Below are 9,260 nucleotides of genomic sequence, written 5' to 3'. Positions count from 1 at the left end.
ACGCACACACGCACGCACGCACACACATACAGGAACAATAGCGTAGGCATCAACAACATCGGCAGCATCAACAGCACAGCCATCAACAGCCGCTACAACACCGCCAGTAAAACCAATAGAATCCATCGGCAGCAACCGCATGGCGACGGTAACACATGCAGCATCACCAGCATCTACAAACTGTTGCCATAAACAACAGCCGTAACATCAGCAATAACCACAAGAGCTACAAACTGTAGCCATAAACAACAGCAGTAACATCAGCAACAACCACAAGAGCTACAAACTGTTGCCATAAACAACAGCAGTAACTTCAGCAACAACCACAAGAGCTACAAACTGTTGCCGTAAACAACAGCAGTAACATTAGCAACAACCACAAGAGCTACAAACTGTTGCCATAAACAACAGCAGTAACATCAGCAACAACCACAAGAGCTACAAACTGTTGCCATAAACAACAGCCGTAACATCAGCAACAACCATAAGAGCTACAAACTGTTGCCATCAACAACAGCAGTAACATCAGCAACAACCACAAGAGCTACAAACTGTTGCCATAAACAACAGCAGTAACATCAGCAACAACCACAAGAGCTACAAACTGTTGCCATAAACAACAGCCGTAACATCAGCAACAACCATAAGAGCTACAAACTGTTGCCATAAACAACAGCAGTAACATCAGCAACAACCACAAGAGCTACAAACTGTTGCCATAAACAACAGCATTAGCAACAACCACAAGAGCTACAAACTGTTGCCATCAACAACAGCAGTAACATTAGCAACAACCACAAGAGCTACAAACTGTTGCCATAAACAACAGCAGCAACATTAGCAACAACCACAAGAGCCACAAACTGTTGCCGTAAACAACAGCAGCAACATTAGCAACAACCACAAGAGCTACAAACTGTAGCCATAAACAACAGCAGTACATTAGCAATAACCAGAAGAGCTACAAACTATTGCCATAACCAACAGCAGTAACATTAGCAACAACCACAAGAGCTACAAACTGTTGCCATAAACAACAGCAGTAACATCAGCAACAACCACAAGAGCTACAAACTGTTGCCATAAACAACAGCAGTAACATTAGCAACAACCACAAGAGCTACAAACTGTTGCCATAAACAACAGCCGTAACATCAGCAGCAACCATAAGAGCTACAAACTGTTGCCATCAACAACAGCAGTAACATCAGCAACAACCATAAGAGCTACAAACTGTTGCCATCAACAACAGCAGTAACATTAGCAACAACCACAAGAGCTACAACAGAGGTGCATCAGCAGTGGGCATGACCAGTTTACCTTTCAAAAGAAATCCCTGTACTCCAGTGATCCATTGACTTAGTCATACTGTACGAGACGCTTGTGCAATATTCCAGATCTGAATCAATAGACAAGTACAGCAAATGAGTGTGCATGTGCCAGCTATCATTTATTACATGGCACGAAATTGTTGTCCGTAACCCAGGGAATCAGCACCTCTCCTGCCGAGGGCAATAGGTACGTATTATTGACCGATTACAAGGGCAATACCATCCGATATCTGCCTGAACGGCGCCTGCCGTGAGGGCAGATATCCAGTACGGTATGCTTACCGTACCAGGTCTATAATACATCTATCACATGCCTTATAGGGACAGGATTCAGATTCCTCCCGTACCTTTTCTAGCTGGCCTGCATGCACTCATGTACTCACCTTTTGTTCCATTGGCCTGGGTAGCTACTTGCGCGCCCATGATTGCCATAGCTAACCAGGCCCTTTATCTTGCCGTTCAGACTTGATCTCTTGCTCTCTTTCTCACTCTTCAATGTAGTCGTTTCGTTCGTCTTTGTCTCTTGTCTCGTCGTCTATAATAAATGTCGTTCCCACTAACTTGTTCCCGTTGTCCGTTGTAATGTCTGGAGAAGATGTCGTCAGTCGTCCTTTTTCGCACTCAACACCAATAACACAATCGTTGCCAACAACACAAGCAACACAACCGTTACCAAAACACAATCAACACGATCGTTGCCAACAACACAATCAACACAACCGCTACCAATAACACAATTAAAGGGGAAGTATACCCTAAAATCAAATTTTAACCAGTTGTAGTCTTTGGGGTGCTGAGTCGAATGGTCTTGGTCCGAGGAAGCTGGGACGCTCCCTTCCTCCTTTATTCCCAATCGAACTCACGCACTTCCACAGAAACTGGGTGACTGCGCCCTACTAGATGGGGATTTGTATGCAAAATGTCACTAAAAGCGCCATTTCGTTCTTATAAAAGCACGGATGACCGCCATTGGCCCATATGTTGTAGTCTTTTGGATGCTGAGTCGACTGGTTTTGGTCCGAAAAGGCTGCGATGCAGCGTTCCTCCTTTATTCCCAATCGAACATGGTTGAACAAGCGGTCACGTGCTCCTGCGTACACCAGTCACCTGGTCACCGTGCCTGCAGGGTACAACTTACTAGCCTGTTTGACCTTTTTTGGGTGCAGTCCTGTCACTCGAGTTGAACCTTGGTGTGAAAGTTGTCGCCTGCTGGCGCGGTGACCAGGTGATTTGGGCAATCAGGAGCACGTGACCGCTTCTTCAACCTTGTTCGATTGGGAATAAAGGAGGAACGCTGCATCGCAGCCTTTTCGGACCAAAACCAGTCGACTCAGCGTCCAAAAGACTACAACATATGGGCCAATCGCGGTCATCCGTGCTTTTATAAGAACGACATAGCACTTTTAGTGAGATTTTGCATACAAATCCCCATCTAGTAGGGCGCAGTCACGCAGTTTCGGTGGAAGTGCGCGGGTTCGATCGGGAAAAAAGAAGGAAGGGAGCGTCGCAGCTTCCTCGGACCAAGACCATTCGACTCGGCACCCAGAAGACTACAACTGGTGAAAATTTGATTTTAGGGTATACTTCCCCTTTAACACAATCAATGCCTCATTTCTCGCTGGCTGACGTAGGAAAGAAACGAGAAATGTAGTTCTTTTTTGTCTTTCTTTTGCATGACGTAACATTTGCTGCTCGCAAATGCGAGATATTAGGAGCATGCGCTCCGGCTGCGTCATTATTTTTCTTCTTGCTTTGCAAGTGTAGTGTCTTTTCCGATCCCGTTTTTCAACGAACTTTCAAGATCCTTTTAGGAACATGCCTCCCCGTAAAAGGACCCATCGTGCTGCAAGCGCAGAACCGGCACGACTGCAGGCTGACGCGCAGCAGAACGCGAATGAAGTCCATGTGTGGCTGCGGCACGCCTGGAGGATCAGGCAACTCGTATCAGGCTGCTCGAGGCCCAAATCGAGCTCGAAAGGGCCAGGGCCCCGGAATCCCCACGTGGCAGAGGTCGCAGACGGAGACGTTCTCCGTCATCATCGTCGTCATCGTCGTCGTCATCATCCCGATCATCGTCAAGTGCCAGCAGTAGTTCATCGCGGTCACCCAGCCCCAGGAGCCGGAGATCCAGATCCAAAAAATTTAAAAAATCACAAAGTTCCGGCAAGAAGGCTCGCCGTCATTGCCATCGCTCTCGTGCCACTTCAACAGGGCCCAGCAAATGGAGGAACGTGGCGTTTGAGCACCAGCATGCGGTTAACGCCCGGCTCCAGGAGCACCTGGAGAAAGTGCGGAGGGCACTGAAGTCAGACCAGCTGAGAAGCGCGACAAAAGAACTGAAGAAAGGTGGTAACATTTTAGATGACAGGCAAGAGTCGCCGATAGCCATGGGGTAGAGGTGGCAAACAAATTTGTGGAGGGAGGGGAATCCTCAGCATTGTGACCGCCGAAAAGAGCAAGAGACTGAATGTGGCCGTGCAGTCCGTGACCATGCAGCGGCCCTTTCGGGGGGGGGGCATCCCATCCAGGTTCGGCAGGAGTGGGGTGGTCATCCCTAAAGCAGCCGCATTCTTTTTCTTCCTGCTGTTGCTGCTGTCCCTGCAGAGGCTGGGGACAGCAACACAATCGTTACCAATAACACAATCAACACCCTCCTCCGCTACAGCGCTGCTCAATGAAATCCGATCACCTGAGTGCAGCAGATGGTGGGGGGGGGGGGGGTGCAATTCTAGACCTGCGAGCACTAGACTGTTGACTGGTGTTGAGAGTAAACTTGATTCACTCGATCAGATTTTGATCAGCAGCATTTTACAACAGCATCAAAACTATCGGCAGGCACAACAACATCAACACCATCGGCATCAATGACTGTACAGACACCAGCAGTGTGAAAAACAGCATCAACACCATCAGTAGCAAAAACAGCATCAATGGCACCAGTAGCAAAAACAGCATCAATGGCACCAGAAACAGCACAAACAGCCTCAAAACTACCGGCACTAACAGTAACAGCAGTATCAACAGTTTCGGTGGCAACAGCAGTATCAACACCATCACCTGCATTATCAGCATCAACACCATCACCTGCATTATCAGTATCAACACCATCACCTGCATTATCAGCATCAACACCATCACCTGCATTATCAGTATCAACACCATCACCTGCATTATCAGCATCAACACCATCACCTGCATTATCAGTATCAACACCATCACCTGCATTATCAGTATCAACACCATCACCTGCATTATCAGTATCAACACCATCACCTGCATTATCAGCATCAACACCATCACCTGCATTATCAGCATCAACACCATCGCCTGCATTATCAGCATCAACACCATCACCTGCATTATCAGTATCAACACCATCGCCTGCATTATCAGTATCAACACCATCGCCTGCATTATCAGCATCAACACCATCACCTGCATTATCAGTATCAACACCATCGCCTGCATTATCAGTATCAACACCATCGCCTGCATTATCAGTATCAACACCATCACCTGCATTATCAGCATCAACACCATCGCCTGCATTATCAGTATCAACACCATCACCTGCATTATCAGTATCAACACCATCGCCTGCATTATCAGTATCAACACCATCGCCTGCATTATCAGTATCAACACCATCACCTGCATTATCAGCATCAACACCATCGCCTGCATTATCAGTATCAACACCATCGCCTGCATTATCAGTATCAACACCATCGCCTGCATTATCAGTATCAACACCAACGGCAGCAGCAGTACCATCACAACGATCAGCAACTTTAACCCTTTGCATGCTGGCCCGTTTCCCCCAATACTCTGGCGCTCCAGCGCACGAACTCTCCTGGTGGAGTTTGGGCGCACTGCGAAATTTATTATCATTTCAGTTCACCTGGATGGAATTTCATCATCCTGGGCATGTTGAAAAGATCAGGACCAAGCAAATCCATCCTGGAAGCTCTCAGCTCCATAGGCCCACCAGAGCGACATCCACGACCTCTCCAAACTGGCCCACCATCCCTCGGAACGAAACAACAACTCAGTCACACGTGATTTATGGCTCCTTGCTCAAATTCAACCTATTTTTATTATTCAAACTGCTCTGCAAAGCTGAGATCCACGCACTTCTTTTGATGTCCATAACGCATGCGTTGTGCAAAAGGGAAATCCCCTGGAATGATCCAAACAACTGCGAAGTCACGAACAAAAAAATCGCGGTCGCTCCAGGAAGTGATTTCCGTGTTCAATTTGTAACCACTCACTCAGTCTGTACCCTATCGTGAAGAACGTTTTAACCTGGGAAAGCTGAGCTCAAGATGTTTCCAACGGTGTGTCGTTTGTGGAGATTGGATGCTCTTTTACAGAGTGCCGAGTACCAAAAGTTTGTACACTGATCTATTCACCGCGATACACGATGCAAACCCAAGTGAGTGTATACACGTCATCAGAGAACTGGCATGTGGTTCAGGCGCGTGTGTACACGTCATCAGAGAACCGGCATGTGGTTCAGGCGCGTGTGTACACGTCATCAGAGAACCGGCATGTGGTTCAGGCGCGTGTGTACACGTCATCAGAGAACCGGCATGTGGTTCAGGCGCGTGTGTACACGTCATCAGAGAACCGGCATGTGGTTCAGGCGCGTGTGTACACGTCATCAGAGAACCAGCATGTGGTTCAGGCGCGTGTGTACACGTCATCAGAGAACTGGCATGTGGTTCAGGCGCGTGTGTACACGTCATCCGCCCGCAAAGGGTTAACAGTAACAACTTCATCAGAAGTAATTACAGCATCAAAACCATCCGCAAAAGTAACACCATTAACAGTTTCCGCAGCAACAGCAGCATCGAGAAAATGGGCAACAACAAAACATCAACACCAGTAGAAGCTCTAGCACCATAAGCACCCACAGTATCAACAGGATTCGAAACAGCAACAGCAGCAACATCAGCAACAACCACAAGAGGTACAACAGAGGCGCATCAGCAGTGGGCATGACCAGTTTACCTTTCAAAAGAAATACCTGTCTTCCAGTGATCCATTGAATTAGTCATACTGTACGAGACGATTGTGAAATATTCCAGATCTGAATCAAAATAACAGTAACAGAAAATGAATGCGCATGTGTTAGCAATCATATACTTCAAGATACTCTGAGCATGATAGTATCAACACTATCACAAGCAACAATGCATCTACACCATGACCTGCATTAAGTTAACAGGTTCAACAGTAACAGCGACAAAACCACCGTTAACACCAGCATGCAGCAAAAATCGTTTCAACAGCATCGGCAGCGACAACACCACCAACAACACCATAACAAACAAAAGCTTCAACACTAGTAGCGACTGTAGCACCGACAACACACCAGTATCTACAGCTTTTGGATCAGCTATAGCAGCAACATCAGCAACAACCGCAGCAGCTGCAACAGCGGTGTAGAAGCAGTGGGCATACCCAGTTTACCTTTCAAAAGTTATTCCCATCCACCAGTGATCTGTGGACTAGATCACATTGCAGTACTTCGAGATGCTTGCGAAATATTCCGGATCTGGAGTAACAAATAGGTACAGGAAATGAGTGTGCATGTTTTATTCATCATATTACTTCAACATTCACTCTGATCATGAGAGCAGCAACACGGCCGACAACAATACCAGCAACGAGAGAGCTTGGAAGCTCAGGACCCTATGCTATGCTTTTTTGCCTTGATGACCTAAACAAAAAAGCATAGAGATGTTACTTATTTATTCTTATAAATTTCTCCTTTTTTTAAGACATAACCTGGGATTCGAACCCGCACTATCGCCCTGCATGCATCCCCCGATACACTTCGCATACATACTAATTCTTCCAAGTTGCTCCACGTTGTGATCTTGCATTTGAAAGCCCTATTTGAATATGCATTGTGGCCAGCCGTCTTTGATTGTACGGTACGGGACGGGACAGGTACGGGACAGGTACGGTTGAGGGTAATACGACACCAACTACCGCCTTGATGACGACAAAAAAAGAATAGGGATGTTATAAATTTTTCAATTTTCCTATTTTTTCAGGCATTACCTGGGATTCGAACCCGCACTATCGCCCTACATGCATTCCCCCATACACTTCGCATTCATACTCATTCTTCCAAGTTGCTTCACGTTATGATCTTGCGTTTGAAAGCCCTATTTGAATAGTGCGGCCAGCTGTATGTGGCCAGCTGTGTTTGATGGTACGGTACGGTACGGGACAGATACGGGATAGCGCCAGGCGTGACACAAACACACAAACACCAAATTAAAGCTGTGTGGACCCTGGCTAGCGCCAGACGTTACTGAAGTAACGTCTTCTGCATAGCTACGGGAATAAAGTAATTCCACCTCCACCAATCGTGCTCGTTGGCCGACCTCACACACCAGCAATATGACACCAAGTTGTACACAGAGGCAGTGCGCCTTAACCTGCAATAGTGCTCAAATGCCCTGATGATTGGTTGTTACCATGACATTCTGAGTAACAACGAAAACAGCCCTATTCTACTTCCTTTTGTGTACCTCTTGACTTCAAGTTGTAGATACTCGCAAATAGTTTTTCCTCCGACGGCGCTGTTTCGACCACTATAAGTCTCATCAGTGAAGGTTGAGAATAATGAATGGCTAGAATTACTTTGAAAACACGGTTTTATACATGTACATAGAATGCTATGAAGAAGCGCGATCCTCTTTGGCATAGAGGTACTAGATAACAGACATGCTATGTGCTAAAACGCGGAGAAAATGGTGCAAAATGACACTGCTACGCGCCATAAGTGTAATGAGTCTGAGGACATCATTGATACTTGCACAACAGATTCTAGTACTCTGAAATGTAGTATACATCAACTGAAAATAAGGGTGACAGTTCCGACATAGCACTCTACCACAGTAGTGCAAGTAGTCACACGAGAGGCCTCTGGGGCATTCACTCCGTGATCTCATTCACCACCATACTGGGCTGTTGTCACATAGCCGGGCGCCACGCTGCTGTTGTCTCATAGCCGGGCGCCACGCTGCTGTTGTCTCGTATAGTTACGGTTATGGTATGTATGGTGTTGAAGAACACACGTTTCTGGTATGGTGTTGAAAAACACACATTTTATGCAAGCTTGCGGACACTTGAGAGGCCTATAGTGGTTGAAACATTTTTTAAATTTTTTTTACACAACAGAACAACAAGGACAATCAAGGCTTGTTTGCTGCTACTTTAAGTTTCATGCTTACGCAATCATCAGGCAACATGAAGATCGGGTGCCGACCATGCCGGTATATATGCCAGGAGAGGGTGGTATAAAAAGCTGTGTGAGGCTGTGGGGGCTAGCGCAGTAGCGGTGATGTTTTAGGCAGGGGGCTGTGTGCAGAGTGTGTGGTTGTTGAAGGCAGGGGCTAGCAGTGCAGTGTGAGCGCGAAGTGTGTGGCTGGTGTGGGCAGGAGGTGGTGAACAATGCGTGTGGATGTTGTAGGCAGGAGGCTGTAGAGCTAGCAGTGTGATAATAGCGCAATGTAAATGGATATGTCTGGTGTGGGCAGGGTGTTATGAGCAAGGTGTGTGAACGTGAATGGTGTGGGCAGGAGGCTGTGGAGACATGTTTAGGTGACACCGTGGTTTTTTAGGAGATACTTGTTCTCGTGTCGGCACTTGGACACCATTTCGGAGCGCTTGTTGAGGCTGGACGGTGACCCTAGCGTGTTCAGGATGTGATACTTTTCTCTGGTACAGAGGGAACACCGCTTCGTGATGTTGGAGTATGCCTGGGCGCGATCTTTTATCCTCCATTCGACTTCATATTGGGCGTTGGATTTCTTCAGCTTCCAGATGTAGTTGGAGAACTCAGTGCAGCTGGAGTACTTCTCGTATCTTGTTGTAGTCATGTGGTTGGCATGGCGTGACTTGAATGGT

At 46.9% G+C, this 9,260-nt stretch overlaps 1 long non-coding RNA gene across 1 annotated transcript in view; it reads right to left on the bottom strand.

Annotated features, from left to right (window-relative positions):
• LOC135817606 (uncharacterized) overlaps positions 1-9,260 on the bottom strand; it is a 48,326-nt gene that overhangs the window by 1,020 nt on the left and 38,046 nt on the right. The window contains exons 14-16 of the long non-coding RNA XR_010553565.1: positions 6,807-6,891; positions 6,345-6,423; positions 1,321-1,399 (exon numbers count right to left, since the gene is read on the bottom strand). This is a non-coding gene — a long non-coding RNA (uncharacterized LOC135817606). The remainder of the gene's footprint in view (positions 1-1,320; positions 1,400-6,344; positions 6,424-6,806; positions 6,892-9,260) is intronic.

Source organism: Sycon ciliatum, chromosome 5 (assembly GCF_964019385.1).
Source record: "Sycon ciliatum chromosome 5, ocSycCili1.1, whole genome shotgun sequence".
NCBI classification, from domain to species: domain Eukaryota; kingdom Metazoa; phylum Porifera; class Calcarea; order Leucosolenida; family Sycettidae; genus Sycon; species Sycon ciliatum.
The sequence above is the reverse complement of the archived record's forward strand: the minus strand, read 5'-3'. Positions and strand labels throughout refer to the sequence as shown.